Here is a 22786-nt window from a genome sequence, read left to right as displayed (position 1 = left end):
ACCAATAATATATTACATTAAAAGACTTCATTGCTTATTCAGCAGTGCTTTCTCATAACAACAGTACTAAAAATGGTAATGTTATCCATGTGATCAATAGACTAGACCCATAAAAGCAGTTATCTTAGACATACACCAAAATATATTAAAACAATTTTGCACTGGGAATTCTGGGAATATTAAAACACTCACTGGCAACTGCTCAACTTGCTTGTTCAGGCAATAAAAACAACTGGAGATGAATTCTTGAGTCGCAAGGAAAGGGAACAAAACACCTTATTAGTGATTTTTATTTGTCATTCAGTGATATTCCACCATATCCTTAGTAAAAAAAAGACAGCTATAGACTACACAGACAGAAATATTTGATATTCAAAAAGCATCAAATAAGTTTCAAATGTGCATAATTTTTAAGTGAAACTTTATTATTTTAGAAAGTTGAAGGAACAGAACACAAATTTTTTGGCTCTTGTATTTGACAATCCAGTTATTCAGCAGTGTGTCTAGACTTGGGATTCTGTAGGTGTCTGGCAATAACTCAGTCATTGCATTTTTAAGCACCAGTATTCAGCTAGAATCATCTCATTGCTGAAATCTTAACAGCTGCCAGAAAACAGGTCAAGAAGAGGAAAAGTGGAGCAGGAAACAAGATACTATAGCCTATTCTCTAGGAATAAAGTGAAGGCAAGCAAGGAGAATCTATGTACATAGTGCACTTGCTTTGTCCTTCAGATGTCTCAATTCCTGAGCTCCTGTGTAGAGAGATCTTCATAAGGAGGAAACATGAATGGGGTTAAACTGATGGATTTCCTCAATGCCTTCTCCTTTCAAGCAGCAGAGATGTAAAACCACCAGACCTCTCTGGGTTGATATGTACACTCAACACAGTCTTTCTTCTCCAGGGGAGGCTTGTCCCTGACAACATGAATATAAGCCATTCTGTGGCCTTTGGTTTTTCTTTGCCCCGGTCCTGGGCAGCTGGGGGTGCCCAGCTAGCACGCTGCCCTCAGCAGAGACCGGGACCACCACGTGTTTGCGGAGCTCTATGGCTGAGCCTCCGCGTGGGTCTGCCCACGCGAGATAAAAAGCCAGAGAGAATGGCAAAGTCTGCCCACGTGGCTGAGAACTTTTTATTCACGCATGGCTGCAGCGGTTGACAATGCAACTGTTCCTGAGCCTGCATGAGCAAAATGGCCCTGGGGCGCAGAGAACAGGGGATTAAATAGGGGTGGGCTGACAGGGGCGGAAGCCCCCCTCACCCAATGGGGACGGACAACAGGCGAGTGACGTGGGCCACGGCATCCTATGGGAACATAACAGGGGTGTGTACAGCGTTCTTGGACAGATGGGATTACAGAGGTGGGGTGATTGATACAGAACTTTCCGAGGGGAAGAAGGGAGTGGTTACAAGATTGACAAGTGAAAGCTCATATAGCAGACAGCTTGGAGCAAACCATTTTAAGGGGAAAATAGGGGTACATAGAACTAATCTAACTAACATTTATTAAAACCCCTAACTAAACCCACCTGAGATGCGACACCATTCCATGCCAGCCACCCCTGAGGCTTGTTCACTTTCTGGTGCCTTTACAAAGACAGCTTTTACCTTTCTATGAAAGAGAGAGTGCATGATTTAAGACCTGTCTTTAGGAGTTTCATCTATTAGATCTATTTCCCAAGTTCAAACTTTAGTGAAGAATGTTATAACAAGGGATGTAAAATCGATGAAAGCACATAAGTTTGTCAGGGCTTTGCTTAATTACAGCCATATAGTTTTGCAATTTGCTGAATTAAGCCCTAGCTGATTTACAGTCCACCCCATTTTCTTTCAATTTTTTTTACTTTGTTATTACATTAATTATACCAAAAGACATTTGGATCAACAGGAAAGCGTACACATAATAACTACCTGACTTTTCTGCCTGTAATTCAAAATTTGCCATTGCTAGGAACCTGCTTATTTTTTCAGATATTTGTATAATTTATCAATGAAGAAATATTTTTCTTGCATGTCAAATCAGATATTATCTTGACAACAAATGGTCTACTTTTGCTTAAGCAATCTTCTGAAGGTTTGACATTGCTACTAATGCAAGGCACCAGATTTCACTTAACTATCCTCTGCAGATGTAATTAAGTACTTCCAAATGTTTTGCTTAATTGCATTCCTTAATGTTCTGAGTGATGTTTTGCACTTTTCCTTCAGTTACGAATTGCATTTATAGCTTCCAGTAATCCCATTTATCACTGCAATTTGCTTAGCTTGAAATGTGCTACATTAATTAGTTCTTTTCAAGTCTTTTGAAAGAAATGTCAGGAGATCATTAATTCTATATGGGCAATTTATTATTGCTTAAGAGAATTACATATTTCGGTCTGTTTCTTTTAGAAACTTCTTTTAGAAACTTCTTTCAGTATTTCCCTGTATAAAAATTATCTTACATTATCACCTTTCATAAACCCTCCCTAGTGAGTATCATTGTAAATTTCACGGTTATAAAAGCCTCCCAAGCATTCAGCAGCCATTCCAAACAAATAGCACCAAGATTTTTTTTTTTTTTTTGTTAACTGTTACTCTAAAATGAGTTCACAAAGCTGTATACATCCTAGGAATAAGTAATTTCCATGATTTATTAGTATATAACATGGTAATGATGAAGGTACCCCATACACAGAAACACAGGGAACCAATAGTGGAATGGTTCTTTTTACAGTTATTAATCTGTAGAGATGATTGATTCTTTTCTTTCTTGAAATAAAACAAGAATACAAACCTGGTTCTGCATTCTCCTGGGTTTCAGCATTGTGACCTGGTATAAGAGTTTACTGCTTGTCCACCTGCTTGATTTCAAACACATCAGTTGTCTCATTGAGATCAGTGCCTTTAGGAAGAGGAGTAAGTCTTAATGAGGTCACAGTGCTATTCACAACATGTTGACTCCGGTCCAGGGGAATCTCTGAAGCCATCTGTCCCCGTCCTGAAGAAGATATGAGAAAGATCACGTATTTTAAAAAGCCTAGGAAAATGTCAACTCCTGAATCTACTGACATTCATACTATTATAATTCAAAAGGAAAGCTAAGAAATGGTGGAATAATGTGAATACTAAACTTGAAAATCAAGATGGTAATTAAATATAAATAGTATTACCTGTCTAAGGAAGATTAACAGAGGTATGGCTTTCCGGTTACACTGTAGATTTGAAGTGGGAGGAATTTCAACTCTTTGGGAAGTTAGCAGAGCATGAACTCATACTTCTCATAATAGAAAAGGCACATATTCCCTTCTAAAATGCCTGGTTAGATGCCCTTGATCATGCTCTGTAACAGTGATTTGACTAGTTTCTGTTTTATCAATCTGTTCCAAAAGGAAACATACTTTTCTGAGTTTTTTTTCTGTTTTCTTGTTGGTTTTCTGGTTTGTTTTGGGTGGTTTTCTGGTTTGGTTTTTTTTTTTTTTTTTGTTTGTTTGGGTTTTTGTTTCGTTTTGTTTTGTTTTCTGGGTTTTTTGGGTTTTTTTTTTTTTTTTTAGCACTAAAAGAAATTAACACATCTTTAAGTGTCAATAAATACATCTTTGTTCTTTTACTTGTTTTTGTTAATATAATAACTAAAGCTTGGTTGATTGCCTATAAGTAAGAAAAAGCTATAAAGCAGAAACTGTTTAAAAATCATATACTCTATTATAAATCCTTTCAATTATTATTTGAAATACAATGATATTACAGTACATTAATTATTTCTAAATGAGCCACCAGGGAAAGAGCGTATCTCTTTGGGAGAAATGTTATGATTCAGTTTATATACTTTAGATTTCACACCCTAGAAAGAGGGCAACTAATCACTCCCCTTAAAGGAATCATTTCTTGGGAAAATAATAATATATTACGAAAACAAACTATTCTTGTAAAAAACAAACACATTAAAGGTATATTTAAAGTTTCGCAATTATTTAGAAGAGTTTCATCCTTTTTAAGTCTAAGTAGTACTATGGAGTTTATTCATCTACTGAACTCCTCAATGAGAAAATCAGTATTTACCATCTTTAAGAATCTTGACCCCTTTCTTCACCTTGATAGGCAATGGGACTTTATCATAAATTTTGGGATCAGAAGGAGACTTTCTGAGTTGGTCTTGGTTTTGCAATATGAGTGTTGGCACATTATGACAAAACGTGAAGACACAATATACAGACTATGAAGTTTGGAATATAATGGATTTACTGGATTTCACTTCAGCTGGTATGAAAGAAAACCTAATTTTTTGAGACATCAATTATTAAAACATAAATATGAATAAAAAAGTTCACTATGGTCTATACATGATTGGTCAAATAACAACTCAAATTCTGGATTACCCTGAAAACTGTCTCCACTAACTTATTCATATTTCATTTGCTTTATAAAGAACAAAATCCCAGTAACATTTGACTGAATTTTTTCTGAAGTAAGCCTGGAATGGGATGAAAACTAGGGAAATACTATGAAAGAGATTCTGAGTAGGAAAGAAAATTAGTCTTTATATAAGAAACAGAGCAAAATATTTGGGAATTGATCAAATACCAAAGTATGATGAAATAATAATTTAACACAGAGTCCCTGGCCCTACTCCCCAGGCTTTTCTTACTCATAAAAGTAGAAACTTGCTTAGATTAGGACAGACTTATTTAGTTCTTACCTTGCATTTCCTTTTCAGATTATTACTGTCTGTAACATAGTGCCCTTGTAGGCACCTCTTGTCTTTTTCCTGTGAGATACAGGAAGAAGCAGCAGGCTAAGCAACAATATGATATTCCAATTACTACCCTCTATACACAGTATCTAGCAATAATAGAATATTATTATGCTTTTCTTTTGATCTATTTTAAGAATGGATAAGATTGACATCTCTGCAGAGGGTTTCCAAGCCAACAGGTTTTTTTCAGAGTAGAGTTAAGAACTACATTACCTCCTGGCGGCCCTTTCTAAACCTGAACTTTTATGATTGTATCAATGCTTTGAAGACCTATAGATTGTGCCTTGTTCAAAGTGGAATATTCTCTCATCACTTGGACAACGCTTGGGTAATAGCTTAAATTATAGCTACCTTTTTATATTAATACAGCCAGCACTCTTCTTGACCTTTAGATACTTTGCCATTATCCTCTCTGGAATGAGAAATAGTTTTACATCCTTCTGCCTCAGCAGTATGTCATTACCATTTGAAATTTCTCATAGAAGTAATTAACAGAAATTTAAGGAAAGAAAGTCATCAACATGTATTTTGCTGTGATTTACAGCTACCATTGCACATCATACTTATGTGTTTTAATGGCAACACAGAAAATTGAGGTTATATAAATCCTACTAGTCGAGAAAATTGCTGATTACTACTGTTTTTGGTATATGCAGTTTGTTCACAATTAAAGGGTTTGTAGTCATGTTACTGGTTAATCTTGATTCTTTTTATGCTTAAAGCTCTGTATATGGAACTGCAATTGCAACTATCAATATGTATAAACCACAATCTTCAGTAAAATTTTTAAATATACACATGCTTCACAGACCACCACGATCAGCTTCCAGACTATCACTGATCCACAGATTGGAAAAAAGTTACTTATTTTCATTGATTTAAAAAAAAAATGCATCCTTATTTGTACAAGTCAATCTTTTGAAATTAATGAACACTGAAAATAAACACTGTAAGTGCTGTCCTAAATGCTCATCATGTTTTAAGAATTACCAGCAACAGAGTATCTAACTTAAAATGTAGGTATTCTATTCTTTTATAGCATAGCTCCTTAAACCATTTCCCAGCACCATAACAGGTCAGTATTTCAATTCATATTTAAAAGAATGAGAAATCTTCCATATTTAGAAACGATGATTTTCTATTTAAGTACACCTTAATACTACAATTCAGCTTGTGGAAAAATATACTGCAGTATTACGAAGAATTTATGCAGAGTAATGTGTTTCTGGTTTCATTACTATATAATACATTTTAATATTTTCACTCATCTCTTACAACACTGAGCTACAGATTCTGTTTAAATACATATGTGCATTAGTGCCTTGAAACACTAGACATATTTTGACCCAGATACTGCTCTAAGTTCCTTTCTGCAATAACACAGGATCCATCTTCCCCCATATATTTACATATTCAGACAAGACAAGGTTGACTGAAAAGAGAGGCATTGTAGAAAGACTATTTCTTTTTTTTCTTCAATCTTTCTGGTTTTCAGAATAGTCAATATCAGCTGAGAATGGCTTTGGAAACTGCAGAAATAGCAAGAAGGAGGATCCTGAAAACTACAGGCCTGTTATTCTCACTTTGGTGGCTGGTAAAGTTATGGCAAAGCAGTTTATTCTGGGAAATATTGAAAAATATCTGAAAGTCAATGTAGTAATTGGTCACAGTCTTCATGAGAGGAAAGTCCTGCTTATCAAACCTAATTTGTTTTTATGACAAGGTAACCCACTTGGCTGATCAAGAGAAGCCAGCTGATGTGATCTCTTTTGGATTTCATTAAAGCTTTTACTAGTGTCTTTCACAGAGTCTGTCTGGAAAAATGTCAAGCTCACAGTTGGATAAACACATCATGTGAAGGGTGAGCAACTGGCTCACAGGTAGGGCTCAAAGGTTTATAGTGACATGGGGTGACATCAGACTGGTGACCTCTCACTACTGCAGTTCAGTAGGCCTCCATCTTAGGCCCTGTGCTCTTCAACATCTTCATAAAAAACTTGGACACAGGACTGGAAGGGCTATTCATCAAGTTTGCAGACAGTACAATGCTGGGAGGGGCTGTTGACTCCCATGAAGGTAGGGAGGCCCTGCAGAGAGACCCTGACAAATTAGAGGGCTGGGCAATCACTAACTATATAAAGTTGAACAAGGGAAAAGTACGATTCTACACATGGGATGGGGCAACCCTGGGCATGTGCACAGATGGGAGAAGGAGATGCTCAAAAGTAGCACTGTGGAAAAGGACCTGGGGGTCCTGGTTGATGGCAAGTTGACCATGAGTCAGTAGTGCCCTGGCAGCCAGGAGAGCCAGATGTGTCCTGGGGTGCATCAGGCACAGCATCACCAGCCGGGCAAGGGAGGGGATTGTCCTGCTCTGCTCTGCACTGAGATGGCCTCACCTTGAATCCTGTGTGCATTTTTGGCTACCACAATATGAGAAAGACATTAAACTATTGGAAAGTGTCCAAAGGAAGGCACAAAGATGGTGAAAGGCCTTGAAGGGAAACTGTATTAGGAGAAGCTGAGGTCAATTGGTGTGTTCAGCCTGAGAGGAAGAGACTGAGGGGAGACCTCATCACAGTCTTCAACATCCTCATGAGGGTAAGAGGAGGGACAGACTCTGTGGTGACAAGGACAGGACCCAAGGGAATGTCCTGAAGTGTTAGGGGAGGTTTGTGTCAGATACTAGGAGAAAGAGGCTTTACCCAGAGGGTGGCTGAACACTGGAAGAGGCTCACCAGAGAAATGGTCACAGCACCAAGCCTAAAAGAGTTCAAGAAGGTTTTGGACAGTACTTTCAGGCACATGGTGTGACTCTTGGAGATGGTGCTGTGCAAGGGCTGTAGTTGGACTTGATGATCCTTTAGGTCCTTTCCAATTGAGTATATTCTGTGATTCTGTGAAGTTAAGTCTCAGGCACTGTAAGTGTCCTGGGCACAGGTGAAAGTCACCCTCAAACTGAAAACCCTTTCAATTTGTCAGTTCAGTGCAAAAAGCCACATTGATTTTAAAAACCTTTTATTTCAGCACACATTCTTTTACATATCTATTATCACAGACAATAATAATTTAGATATTTTATGGCAATTTAACTATAATGAACTTCTCCCTCTTCTGTTAGATATAGGAATTATGAAAATACTGATCTGCATAATGTCTAAGATGGAAATTATATTATCAGCACTTTTTTCAGCTTTCTGGTAAGGTGACAAAAATGTTAAATAATCTACAAAATTCAGCACTGTACTTTTGAACTTATACTAAGCAAGAAAACATAGCATATAGATAATACATAAACTGTGTGTATATATGCAAACAGATCTTTCTTATTTAGGAACATGAGGACAATATAGGATTTGGGGGGGTCTTCTTAATGCATCAGAGACACAAAGAGTGATACCCTTTGTTTAGGAGATGCTTTTTTAATTTGATGATAAGTGATACAGTCTAAATATGAGGAAAATAAATGCATTAGTATATCAGTAATCTTTGTAAATCAGACTAATATACTTACTATTAATGGCCATTGAATCATCATAAATATCTTAAAATAATAGTCCATTAAGGGTAAGCTCTTTGGGGAAAAGCGCCTCTTTGTGTCTATACGCCATCTTGTAGACAGATGAACTCTTTCTTTATTTGATCCTTTAAGAACTGGTGATGAATAACTATTAAAATTACAGTTTTTTCAAAATGGAATCAAATGTGGGGAGGTTTAGCAAGACCAATGACACTGCAAGACTGATGACATTGTTATCTATTTAATCACTGCTACAACATAAACCATTAGTTATTCATCTGCAAATGAGGAAATCAGGCTACACTTATAAACGGGAGAACTGATTGTTTCTTGGAAATTTGTAATTCAGAAAAGAACCTAGAGGCTATAGCAGACAAGCCACTGACACAGAGTCAAGTGCAGTACTGTGGCAATGAGGTTAATGACATACAACCAAGATAGAGGGTAGAACCACATATGGAACCAGCACTCAAATTGTTAATAGGTTACATACTAGAAAGAGACTGTTCAAAAGAGAAAAACTAGGCTAAACTGAGTTACTTAAGGACCTCACTCTATATGGAAGGAATATGCCTCTAACCTTAAAGATGACTAGAAAATTGCATTTCACAGGGGAATCTTGGGTACCAAAAGTGCTCCCTAACTGCGTTAGAGAAGCAGCCATAACCCTCAAAAAGAGAAAATAAAACAAAACAAGAACTTATATACTCTATATAAAAATGTATGTGATTATCTGTTAGAAAAAAATAGCAAAGGAAGATGAAAATTAAGATGTAAGATCATGATGGATATGTTCTAGCATAAAGACAATGGACAATAACAGCAATGAAACTGAGGACAGTGTACAGGAAAAGAGGTGTGTGATTCACCCATGATTGCTCACACTCAGCAATACCCGACCACTCCCTTTGCCAAATTACATCACCCAGAAGGGAGCCTTTTCCCCCTTCCCCAGAAAATCATGTGAGGTGGTACAGAATAACCTCTGGGTCCTGCCATGCCCCGTCTTGGCTACCGTAAAAAATTAATGCTGTCCTGGCCAGAACCAGGGCCCTGACAAAACTAAATAGACAATAACAACAAAAAAATCCCACTTTTCTCATTTAGCTGTTCTGTCTTGTTATGCATGTCATGCATGATTCCTTGCAAATTAATCTTTGAAAAAATAAGTGAAGAAAAAGGTGTATTGCTGTGACAATCCATTCACAAATAGAATCAGGGAAGAAAAAAAAAACAACATATTTATTTGAAGACCAGTGATTTTCCCAGCAGCAAAACACATAGATGGGACACAAGCTTTAATTATGGTACCAAACAAAATCAATCTAATATTGGACAATAATCTGTTGTTTTCAAAAAAAGTTTTATAAGACATTGAAAATTACAATTATATTAAAATTAGCCCTTATTCTCAAAAAAATACTTTGCTTCACGGAAGTACAATAACATTTGCATAATACATTTTATCATACTATTTCACACTGTATTATTTTAAAATAATATGACACAAAGCATAGATGAGAAATTTAATTTTTCACAACATTTTGCATCATCTATGGACTCTTCAGCACTGTACAATAGCGATCTCCTTTTTAAAGAGTTTTTCTGAAAATACATTCCTATACTATGTCATGTTTACTTTATTAATGTAGTAGACACACCACAGAAAACCAGGGATTGCTAGGGATTAATGGTACAGTATTTAAAAAAACATGTCAGTTAGAAGAGCTCAGTTGATGCATTCACACCATAAAAACAGTAATGAATTAGTATTATTTTTTGATAACTAAAGATTAAATAGCTTCCAAAATCTTTGTATAATTTTCAAAATTACAATCTTTGATGCATGAAAAGGGAATGCGGGACAGAAGGAAGAAAGTTGTTTATATAGTTGTTCAACAAGGAGGAGTTCTTTCAGAAAGTGTTGCAGTGGATAATGCATAAAACTACATAGAATTATTTAGGTTCGAAAAGACCCTTAAGATTATTGAGTCCAAATTTTAATCCAGCATTTCCAAGTGCACCATTAAATCATGTCTTTAGGTGCCACAACTGCATGTCTTTTAAATACAGGGAACAGTGGCTCAACCACTTCCCTGGACAGCCTGCATTGCATTTCCAGCAGACATCTGGGCATTGAAGTCCTGCCTAAGGACAAAGACTTCATCTGCCTTTTCATCCTCATTGGGTGGTCTATAACAAACTTCCACCATTCTCAGGCACAACCATAGTTTCTAACACATCAATATACCTTGTCTTTCCTGCCACACGAATCTCCTTCCCCTTCCCCTCCTCTCATCCACTGAGATGACAAAGAGACCTCAGACCAAAAGGACCTGGCTAAAAAATCATACCTCAGACTTTGGCATGCCCAGACTTATCTCTAGAGACTTTGGGCTTTTTTCCCTTTCTCTCTTCAAATCTAGTTTAAAGTTTTTCAATGTGCCCTGCTAACTCCTGCCGAAAGTTCCTTTATTTCCCATCTGTCACCAACAGGTCCAGTTTTGTGTAGACCAATCCATGACCAAAAAACCCAAAATGCTGCTAGTGGACACCAGGCTCAGAGATAAGTCTGCTGGTTGGTCCTGCTTATTCCCTCATCATTCCCTGCAGCTGTAAGTATTGAGGAGGACACAAACCCACAAATACCATTTCCCCTGGTTATTGCTCACAGAGATTTTGTCGTTATTCTGAGAGTCACTAAGGTGGATCATTACTGTGATACTGTCTCAAGATATGACCTACAGCTTACAAGAATAACGTGAGCAAACTTAAAAGATGGCATGTGCCTGGGGTGGGTATAAAAATTGAAATGATGATTCGTATCTAGAAATCTGCATAGAAACTTATTGTGTTTGAATCCAGAAAAGCAAACAACTGCAAAAGGAGTGTTGATAAGTACAGAGTCTACAAGCATGGAAGCAAGTAAACTGCAAGATTTAATGGCTAAACCCAGGCACATTCAGATCAGAAGCAAGACTAACTTTTAAAATTAATTAATTAGTTTTTTATTTCTGAGCAATCTCTAGAATTTCCCCTGAATGAATTTCTTATGCCTTTTAAAATATTTCCCAGGAGATACAACCAGCAGTTACAGGTTAGACATAGGAATACCTGGGTGAGAGGCCACAGTACTGGACTGTATGATCTAAGGGGTCCTTCTGACCCTGAATGTAATTAGTTTGCAGAAAGTGTACATTTTGTTTCAGCAAACAGTAATAGCCAAAATACTTCTGTCAAAAGCACACTAAAACTGCAATTAGTCTGTAGATTTCAGCCATGAAAGAATTCATTTCAATTGAGGATGTTTATTTGAAATGCTGACAATAAGTGAGTACAGTCTAACAGGTGCTCCTATAATTAACAGCACATTCTGAATGAAAGATGAAATAATTTGGAGCAGTATTACCTTCCATTGCAATTTGCGCAGATCTTAGACAACTAAAATAACAATTTTGGATAAAACTGCACAATGTTCTTATTTTAATTTACTTGTAAGTATACTCATGGGACTGTTCTCTTTATCCAGCTTGTGCATTGACATTTGACTGTATTGCTAAGTTTTACACATTACTTTCCTTTTCCTTTCCAATCTACACTGCACACTAAATGCTTTTAAACTATATAAGGTTTAGATATTCTGTTGGGTTTTTTTCCATGGGTTTTTTGGGGGTTTTTTGTTTTGGTTTTTTGTTTGTTTGTTTTTTTGTTTGTTTTTTAATTCTAGTGTTATTACTCTGTTCTTTATAAGTTTCTTTTACTAAAGTAAGAGGGAAGTGGCATAAATATGTTTATAAATACATCTAGGTGCAAAGACTATTGGAATTTCAGTTAAAATCTGTCTGTATTTGAGTATATCTAATCAGCACTTAGCAGAAGAAGCAAAAAGGCAACAAGAGGAGTAAAACCAGTTTCCTCTTGCTGCTTTTCAGAGATCTGATGAACTTAACTTTTCCCAAGCACAGGGCAAAGACATCAAATAATTATATCAGAATACAAATACTCAAGGAACTCAAACTGGACTCAAAAGGAAAGATTGTCATTAGTTAACCACAGGACCAGCTTCATACATAAAAAAAAAAAGAGAAAATCTCTTTTCAGAAGAGTCTGAAAAACTTGGAGGAAAAAATGAGAAGTAGATAGAACCAGAAGAGCTTGAGAAGTCTTCATGACCCAAAAGTGGTCAAGCACGATATTCTTTCTCAGCAGAAATATAACTATAGACTTTCTATTATTTCATTTCTTCTTCTCTCCCAGCTCCAAAATGGTGGCTGAATTTCCAACCTTTGTAAAGTCTACATTTCAATTCATATACCAAACCCAGACATAAACCATTACATAAATGCTGACATAAACCAAATCTGAACTGCCAATCTGATACTGAGACTTTTGGATCTAGTATTAGTCAAAGGATTTAAGTGTTCACATCACAACATTTCTAGTACTGGGAAAGAGGCAACACTGTGGAGATACAGATTAAAGGGATGGGTAGAGATACAAAGCCAGAGACAGCACTTGAATTCTGCTCTGACACAGGTAACTTTAGGCAGCAGCCTAACTGAAAAAAATGCAGAAGCTTGTGAAGGGTCTTGCAAGGGAAATCTTCACCAGTATTAAAAGAAAAAAAAAGTTTATCTTTAATAATGTATAATAAAATTTGAAAATCGTACAAAATTTATCTTGTTATTGAGCTCCAAATCTATGAGAGACAAATAAGCTCCCAATGTTAAGATCAAGTTTCTGTGTTAAAACTAAATCTAATGAAAAAATCATTTTAATACTTTTGTTTACATTAAAAGAACTTTCTCAGTCTACAATCAGCTCTAAAATCACAGTAATACTTTTCTTCCTGCCACCATTTTGACACCAAATATTATTCTATGTAGCAACTCTAGGTTTGCATACAGATGTCCATAAAGGATGGTGCAATGCATCAATCTCTTCTTTTTCATCTACTGCTTTGAAAACTTGGATTCATACATTCTGATATCCCATCTTTCTAAAGTCATTATAAGCAATAGAATTTGGTACATATTCTGGACTCCAAGACATATTAGATTTTTTATTTTTCCAGCCTTTCAGAATTACACTTTACAAAGTGGGCAAAGGGAATCCCCTAGAATATACAAACAGGCATGGCAGCATTAACAGCTAAACATTGAGGAATCAAATATTTTTCTCTTATTCTAATTAAAAGTTGCTCTTTTTACTTCAATTTATTCACTCCAGTGCTACCGAGTCTGTTCCAAAGAAAATCTTATCAGGTTTGATAGTCATAACGTTTACTGACTACCCTTCTAATCCACATTTAGTAAATATGTTTTATCATTCTTTTCTAGCTTTCATCAGTTCTTTGAATTCAATACTAATTTGCCCAGCAACTGTCAATAATATCTTTCTTCTAGATTTTTTAAAGTGCTAGTTTATGGTAAAGTAGATGTACAATTGCCAGTTATACTGCATAACAAGTGATTTATTCTTCTGAAATAATGATTACAAACTGCAATTGCTATTACAAGAAGTGAAATAACAGTGTCCTCAAGCATTTAAAGACAGTTTTCAGTATATCTCAATAGACTCAACTGAAAATGAATGCTCTTAGAGACTTAGAGTTACCTTTTTTATAATAGCACATACCTCTTATGTCAAAGAATTGTCATGGCAACATACATATGATAGTGTCCAAATTCAATGTGCAATGAGCAAGCTGGTCTTGAAGCTGGTAATGTGCGGGGTCTGTTGTTGTTGGGCCTCACCCCCTGGTTGGGGTGGCCCGGAAAGGTGGAAAAGTCTCTCCTCCAACCCGAGCTTCCAAAGAAAGACTCAGTAGTCTTCAGTTGTCCAGTCTCAAGGTACTTTATTGTATGTTATCTAAAAGATTTCTCCCTGAACTGCTGTGGTCCGTTCAGCAGTCAGACAAAGGCACACTCCGACACCCAGGGGGCTGGTGCCCTCTTTTATATCATACATTGCGTATTAGATATTTATAGTTTTTCCCCAAAGCCCATCACCTATATTGAACAGTGACTTTCTACTCTAAACCAATCTGTGAATGCCAACATCACCAAGAACATGGAGGTTAGGAAGGAGAAAGAAAGAGGACAGGGCACACCCAAATGCCTCCATCTTAGAACTTCTGACCCCCATATACAAAACTCAGACCCCTCTGTACAAGGCCTAAAACCCCCCTGTACAGCACTCAAAAATTCTTCCTTTCACTTTGTGACTACTTCTACTATAATATCTAAACTTTTGTGATTTCTTGTTCTTCCTGCAAGGTTGGTAAATTGTTCCATGGATCAGGTTCAAAACCACAGGGGTCTGTGGCTGCATGCCAGGGTCTCAAATGCTTCTGACCTGGGCCCAGAACATCCAAGAGTGTCCAAGGGACATTCTGGGTTCCGACAGTAATGTACTCCCTCTGCAGTTCCAGACCAGACAAAAGTAGGACAGAGGGTGAGAGAAAAAGGAGGAGGATGGGAGAAAGGGAGAGAGGGAGGAAGGAATAGACTGTGGTCTCAGCTCTCAACTGTTGTTACTGTCTCCTGGCAAGAGCAGAACTGTTCTAAGGTGAGCTTCCTTCTCTGTGCAATTTTAGTCTAAAAACAAGTACATCACTGTAAATATTTTTTTTTCTAATTTTAAAACAGCAGAGGACCAGACTGCATCTGCAGGCAGCATTAGTGTTAGTTGGTAGAAGATTACAAGCAGCACCATCCCTCCTCAGCTCAGGCAGGAGATAGCTTTTGCAGCCCTTTCTATCTGAGTGGCTGGAAGTCCTGTGAGACTCAGGGACATAATGGAGAAGGCATAGTGATCTAGGCCTTTAAGCATGTTATCTGAGGTAAAGGACAGGGATTCCCCACACCAGCATGGGCTTCAGACACAGCCTGACTTTTCCATACAGTCATCTCTGCACAATTTATTGGTGAGGAGACTGCCGTGTCCCACCAGTTTGATTTCTGCTCTGATATATAATGTGGAACAAGAGCAGTAAAAAACCCAAAAAACCTAAAATACATTATTTCAATGAACACCATTTGTTTGAGTTTGTGATGTCTTTCTTTCCCTGATATTTAGTTGACCACAAGCAAGACACAGCATGTGAATAAATTTTATCACAATGGGATGTATCCTGAATATGTTACTATTAGGCTACACCATATAAATGAAAAATGTACTGTATGGCAAGCTACCCTTCCTCAGGCAACCTCCTACAGACAAAGACTGTTAGTTCTTGTTGATTTGCTTTGGAAAGATACTTCTTTCCAGTCTTTGCCTTTCTTTTATCTTCAACTATAACCAAGCTGCTAAGACCAAACTACTAATATCACATTGCTAATGCAGTGATCACTGACTTTCTGCTGTTAAGATTTGATTTTGAATTGTTCAAAAAGATTATTACAGAATTTTTAAATTCAGTTAGTAGCTGAAGATACCAAAATGGTCTTAAAAGGAAACAGAAGTTTTAAGCACATTTCAAACAGTTTCTCAGCCTACATGAAGGGGAAATAAAGACCAGAAGGAAAGTGACAGCAAAACTGAATACACGCAACTCATCAAAACCCAGAACACAAGACCAAAGTTTAGGTGATTAAATGCTAATTAGACAATTAAAATAATTTTAGATCCAAACAACAGATTGCATTACTGGGAGCAGCTAAGAAGATTTTGGTTCATCAGCAGTTCCAGAGCTATGACTGGAAAACAAAAAATCCCAGAGGCAGTAATAGCTCAGATAGAAACCATCCTTCTGCAACAAGTCTGAGAAATAGGACAAGGAAGAGCAAGAAATGCTCTGTTGTTTGTTTGTTTGTTTTTTGTTTTGTTTTTCTTTTCCCACAGTCTTAGTACTTTTAAACGCTGGAGTCAGCAGCTACCTCCTAGAGAAACTCTGGCACCTCACAAGACCATCAAAGAGCTTAATACATGGGCCTTGTTCCCCATGTATTAAGATGGAGGATGGGCATGGGGAGAGAGACATGTTGAAGGGCAGGAAAAGATCTGGCAAAAAAGGTATGAGTTGCTGTTTACTATATTCTTCTTCAGAGTTTTAGATGCCATAATAAGGGATAAGATTTGAAGAAACTAAAGAGGTTTTTGGACCATGAACAATCAGAGACTTGTTCAATTTTGTATCACAATGCTTAAATTCAACCCTAAGTCCTCTTCATCACCTTTTTCAGTTCTCATCAATCTTATTTTGGCTTCCCAGGTGCAGTGGCTACCTGCCACAGCCAAGAGTGGATGAGATGTGCTGGCTAGTGCTGCTCGTATAAGGCCGGGTGGCCACCATGAGAGTGAGCACTCCAGGGGTATAGCTCCTGCCACCCTGGTAGTGCTGAGTGCTGTGGCATGGGTTGCGCAGCTTAGACAGCCGGAACACGCTGGGAGGAGACAAAGAGACAAAGGAACAGACAGTTGTATGCATGCCCAAAGAGTCTTTATTCCCCTAGGCGAAGAAGGGAAAAAGGGTCCTCTCTGGGTGGAAGCAGGGACGAGTGTCAATAAAATCAAGGGTTACAGCAACTAAAATATGGAGTGGGCAGACAAGGGTGTAAACCTGTCTTGTCCAATAGGGGTAGACCATAAGGGGAGTACATAAATCATGATAACCAATACAGTGTGACAGGGGTGGGTACAAAATCAGGGGACAAATAGACAAGCTAAGCTGGGGTGATTGATACAGACACTTCTAGAAGAAACTGGGGGTGGTTACAGGATTGACAGCAGGAGGGGTGTTGACAAAGTCTGAGTGACAGAACCAAACCAGGAAGAGCAGGGAGGAGTGAAGAAATTGACAGTTAGCTGGGAAGCCAAGTGGTGCGAACTTTTGGGGTAAACAACTTGGATTGAACCAATTGTGAGGGAAAGAAATGGGGGAGTACAAGGAAAATACCATTCTAACCTAATTAACATTAATAAAATAACTATCTCAATCCAACCCTTATGAACATAAAAACACAACACAACACCCAGGCACTTACTGAGGATGCAAGTAAATAGTGCGTACACATCTAATGAGCCTACTGAGTTTCCTGAAGCAAAGAAATGATCTTGGAGGCAGGAGTACAGAGGAACATGGGAGAAGTCTGAATACTAAATAATTAAGAAATGGGATAGGCAGGGTAGATTATAATAAGAAGAGAAATTCCTACAGATCTCTTAATTGTACTGTGGTGTGTATTTGCAGCAAACATCACCACCACACAAATCCTTAGATGTAAATTTGTCCTAAAAAATCTTGTGAGTCAGTGTCACTGGAGAAGTATGGTGCTTCATGCTATCATTTAGTGATGGACTCAGCAGAGCTGGGTTTATGATTCAGCTTGATCATCTTGAGGGTTGTGGGAGATGGCCATGGGGAAGACGGGGCCGGGATGCCTTGGGAAAGCACCATCATTTCACATAGAGGCTGGTGCAACTTCCCATGATTCCTCGCTTTTTCAGGCAAAGGGGTGGTTTTCAGTCACCAGTCGTTCACTCCCCGGTTCTAGAAAATACTGTATCATCTGTTGCCCCATTGGTCCTTCCTGGAAAATCACTCCCTCCTCGCTTCCGCATGGGTACAGTTCAAGTCACCCTACTCCAGCTCCTGCCCTGACTCCTCTCCCCATTAGATGAATTGTATCCTGACCCTTTCCACCTCCCCTCAGTGATATACCCTAACCCCTCCCGTGGTCCTGGCTCTTTGCCACTGGTTCCCTTCAGCAGAAGTTGTGTTCCTGCTTCTACCCTGCCTCCTTGGATTTTACCCACTCCTACCCTGCCTGGACCCTTGGATTTCTCCTTAATAAACCCTGCTGGATTTTACCAAGAGCCCTCTCGTCATTCTGGTGAGACTTATTACACCGTCTGGGCTCGGGTGTAAGGTGGGCTGGGGAGTTACCAATGCAGGCCGAAGCAGAGATGCTCTCAGTGCCACAGGCACCCTGACAACACCTGCCCAGGGAAGCTATCTAAGGCCACCCGCAGCTGGCACCCGGAACAGGGACCCTGGGCAGTTGTCCAGTCCCAGAGAGCATCTCCTGAAGGTCATCGGATCCATGACCCGAGACCTTCGGGAAATCAAGTGCCGTTTGGGATCAGCTCCCAGGAGGAGCGTTTTCCTTCAGTTTGTGAGGACTGTTTCTTCTGGCCTGTCGGCACCTCTTTGGAATTCTGAGTGAAGACTGCAGCTTTGGGAGGAAGCTTCCAGGATCCAGAGGACTGTCAGGAGCCCACCAGCCCCCACCGAGGTTTCTTCTTTTCATTCATGTGCTTCAGATTGGTGAGTACTTGCAGCATGGGCTGCCAGGTGCCCGGTGGAGGGCACCACACATGAACACATTTATCTTAAGTTAATCCTTTTGCCTCATGGGGGGGATTCTTGGCTGGTTGGGGAACAAGGGCAATCATTTATCCCCAGCCCAATGAGAGTTTTATATCCAAGTTAAAGCAACCTTAATACTAGGGAAAGTTTCATTTAAAAAGAGGGATCTTAAAACTTTTGTTCGGTTTTTGTTTGAGCACTTTCCCAAGGCATCCCAGCCCTGTCTTCCCTATGGCCGTCTCCCACAGAGGGTATTTTTCAAACTAAATGATTCCATAATTCTATGATTTTCTGTCAGTACAAAAGCTGTGGATCAGTCAGAATGATGTCTACTCAAAATATGACAGGCTAGTAATCTGAGATTAGCTCAGTTGGTGAGAACCTGGTGTTAATAATGCCAAGGTCATGGGTTTGAACACTATATGGGCCATTCATTTAAGAGCTGGGCTCAGTGTTCCTTCTGGGTCCCTTCAAACTCAAACTATTCTCTGATTCTGTAAATATAATGAGGCTGTATTTGTGAAGAAATTATTTTCAATCATTTCAGTTTATGGACCTCTAAATATTTCCCATGACAGTTGTGGAATTTAATTCTGCAAATTTAATACAAAGACAGCTTTGAACATATCCTATAGATTTCCATGTACCGCAAATAAAAGATTGAAAATCTCAGACTTATACTCTAACAAGGCAGATCAATAAATATGACCACCAACAGGTGCTTCCATGAATTATGGTACAAGATTCCCATTGCTGCAGAAGCTACTGCCACTTCCACATCCAGTCCAGAATATGCTTTTTCAGGTATCTCTTTCACAGAAGTGCTAAAGGCAGTGGAAAGAAATGCAGAAAGAATGAATTGTTTTAGCCTCCCAATAAAGCAGTCACTATTTGCATACAATTTTGTCACCATAATTACTTGCCAGAGCTGAATTGTGCTAATCATGGAATGGTTTGGATTGAAAGAAACCTTAAGGATCCTCTAGTCCCAATTCCCCTGCCACTGACAGAGACACCTTCCACTACACCAGGCCACTCAAAGCCCTGTCCAAACTGGCCTTGAACATTTCCAGGGATTGGACATTCACAATTTCTCTGGCTAGAAACCTGTTCCAGTGCCTCACATTTCTCACAGTGAAGAATTTCTTCCTAATATCTAAATCTACCCTCTTTTAGTTTGAACCCATTGCCCCTGTTCCTGTCACTACAGACCTTTTTGAAAAGTCCCTCTCCAGCCCTCCTGTAGGCCCTCTTCAGGTACTGGAGGGTGCTGTAAGATCTCCCCAGAGTCTTCTCCTGGATGAACAACACCAACCCTCTCTGTCTTCTCCACAAAAATAAGAGGCATAATTTGGAAAACAGATTAGATGTTTGCAGTTCTTTTTATTAAAAGAAAATTCTTTGACTTGAAGGACTGCGGAAAAGATCACCAGATAGTGCTTTGTACAATCGGGCTGGACATGCCTAATAACCTTGCAGCTTACAGCGAGGTTCTTAAATTTGTACTTCCTTTTATTGGCAGAGTATATCATTGTTACCTCAGCTGATTGGACAGTCACTTAGAATACTTGTCTGTCATGTTAGCAGGCACAGTATCTGTGCATAAAGTACAAACTGTTCTTTGAAAATTCAAGGAATGAAAAGCTAAGAAAAACAGGAAGATTTTTGACAGAAATTAACAGACAAACACAGACTGGAAAGCTTCCTGCTGTGTCCCAAAGGTAAAAGTTCTTTGCAGTGCTTGGACTTTTACCTTAAGGAAAGCCTAGAAAAAGGTAGAAGGCATGTGTACCAAGAAACCCCACTGTGTCCAAGAAGGGAATTATTCATGCTGCATACTCAGACATATGGCATGACCTTCTCAACAGAATTACAAAGCAATAGCTGAAAATTGAACAAATAAACTACCAAATTTCCTATAGAAATTGTGCTTTTGAACATGTAGGGATAGAGCATTATTAGGATGAGGAAATTCTAAAATATAACCTACACACTTGAAAACATAATCTGTGTGCATTCAGCATCATGCCTGCTTTTTTTTGATGACAGAAGTTATCTTTCTCCTTTTAGCTCAGAAGAACCAAAACAGACAGAATAGAAATGGAACTTTATTCCTTCCTTCAATTCAATTTAAAAGTCAATTAAGTTCAAAGCAATAGATTCAAGATTCCCCCATGGAAATCATTTTAAGGCAGGGATGGCAATGTTGAGTGAATTCGTAGCACAGGAGAGATCAATAACTGAGTGAGGTGACAATCTGTGGATGCAGTACAAAAAAAAAAAAAAAAAAAAAAAAAAGAAATGAAAGTCAGTGGGTACTTGGAAGAATGGAAAGACAGGTCTTTCAGGAAGCTGTATATAGACAGGCCCTCATGATAAGCCGCATGAGTTTCACTGGAGCTAAAAGCATTACCTTATGTTAATCACTGTCATACTGAGAGACTGTGTACACACAGATAAGCAAGCAAAGGAGAACTTGATGTGGCAGCTCAAGAAATGTGAAAGCTACCATTAGTGTCTCTGCTATGCAGTGGTGCAATCATAATTAAAGCTTAGGTATTCATACTGATTATAGCTCTGCCATACATTTCTCCCTTAACTTTTGATTTTGTTGGCCAATTTTATCTATGTTTTTATTGGTTTTGCATGGCCTCAGTTTTTTTTTTTCTTTTTTTTTTTTTCTTTTCTTTTTTTTTTTTTTTTTTTTTAATGGGCGAAGGTACAGACCTGGCTCCAAACTGCTAGAAGCTTCTTCCATGTCCAGCAGAGCCAATCCCTGCTGGCTCCAAAGATGGATGTGCCACTGGCCAAGGCTGGGACAATGAGAAATTGTGGTAATACCTCTGTGATAACATATTTAAGAAGAAAAATAAAGTTGTTGGGTAGTTGTAATTCCAGAGAGTGAAGAGAGGAGTGAGAACACGTGAGAACAGCCATGAAGACACCAACCAACATCAGTGGAGAAGGAGAGGAAGGAGGTTATGCAAGCGCCAGAGCCAAGATTCTCCTGTGGCTTGTGGTGTGTACTGTGGTGAAGCAGCTCTGCTCCTGCAGCCCATGAAGATCCATGGGGATGAAGAGATCCACCTGCAGGCCATAGAGAGCTGTTGTTTGTGCAATGGACTCACACTGGAGAAGTTCATGGTCTCCCACAGGAGGAACTCCCCCCCAGTGCAGGAAGGGAATGACTTCTTCTCCCTGAGCAGCTAGAGAAGTCTCAGGTGATGAATTGACCAAAACCTCTATGTATCCCTGTCTCCCTGCACTACTAGGGGAGAAAGTAGAGCTGGGAAGGAGGGAGGGGTGGGGGGAAGGTGTTTTAAAGGGCTTATTTTACTTTTCATTATCCTGCTCTGATTTGGTTAGTAATAAATTCACTTCATATCTCCAAGTTGAATCTGTTCTGCCCATGATAGCATTTGATAAACAACCTCCCCTGTTCCTTATCTAAACACATGAATCCTTTGTTATATTTTCTCTCCTTTGTTCAGCTGCAGAGGAGAGTGAGTGAGTGGGTTTGGTGGGTGCCTGGTATCTGGCCTGGGTCAACCCATGTCAATGTTTGATATCAGGACAGACTTTTAAAAGTCCTTGTTACCATCAGGGGAAAAACAAAAGAAATTAAAAACAGGTAGCAGATGCCCTGAAAGAAAAAAAAAAACAAGTTGTAGCTTAAGACCAACAAAAATTATTTGACAATATGGAGCCTTCATGCAAAATAGAAAGACTAAACCTGGCTTTTTAAGTTCTTCCAGTTATAAACTATTTACATGGTAAATTAATACAAAAAAATACATCTTCCATTTAATATGTAAAAATATGCAGATATATACACCACCACGTCTTAAAAAATTAGCCATAATAAAATCTTTGAAAACATTATTTTCTCACAACTACAGATATTGTGCTATTTTATATATTTTATATATTTTATGTGCACTTTATTTCAATGACTAGTTGTTTGCAATATACCCTAAAAACCCCACATGCAATATTCTTCTAACTAAAGAAATAATACAGACATGTTTGCAGATGGTAAACACCTTCAGATTTATAGGTATTATGTTGCCTTTTTGCTCATATACATCACATGTCTTTACTTCTCTCATTAATTATAAGCTTGTTGTAAAAGAACAAAAACATTACATGGGATTAAAATAAACTTCACAGCCAAAGTATAATTGCATCATAAAACCAAACATGTAAAAAAGTTGAAGAATT

At 38.4% G+C, this 22786-nt stretch overlaps 1 long non-coding RNA gene across 1 annotated transcript; it reads right to left on the bottom strand.

The window, feature by feature from the left end:
• Window positions 1–1540: 1540 nt before the first annotated feature.
• On the bottom strand, window positions 1541–5738 carry LOC137479690 (uncharacterized). The gene is made up of 4 exons (XR_011002445.1): window positions 5085–5738; window positions 4677–4745; window positions 2775–2978; window positions 1541–1610 (listed from the first exon to the last, which is right to left on the bottom strand). It is a non-coding gene; the product is annotated as an uncharacterized lncRNA (long non-coding RNA).
• Between the last annotated feature and the right edge of the window lie 17048 nt (window positions 5739–22786).

The sequence above is a fragment of the Anomalospiza imberbis genome, chromosome 1 (genome assembly GCF_031753505.1).
Source record: "Anomalospiza imberbis isolate Cuckoo-Finch-1a 21T00152 chromosome 1, ASM3175350v1, whole genome shotgun sequence".
Lineage (NCBI taxonomy): Eukaryota > Metazoa > Chordata > Aves > Passeriformes > Viduidae > Anomalospiza > Anomalospiza imberbis.
Note: the sequence above shows the minus strand (reverse complement) of the source record. Positions and strands in the feature narration are given on the sequence as shown.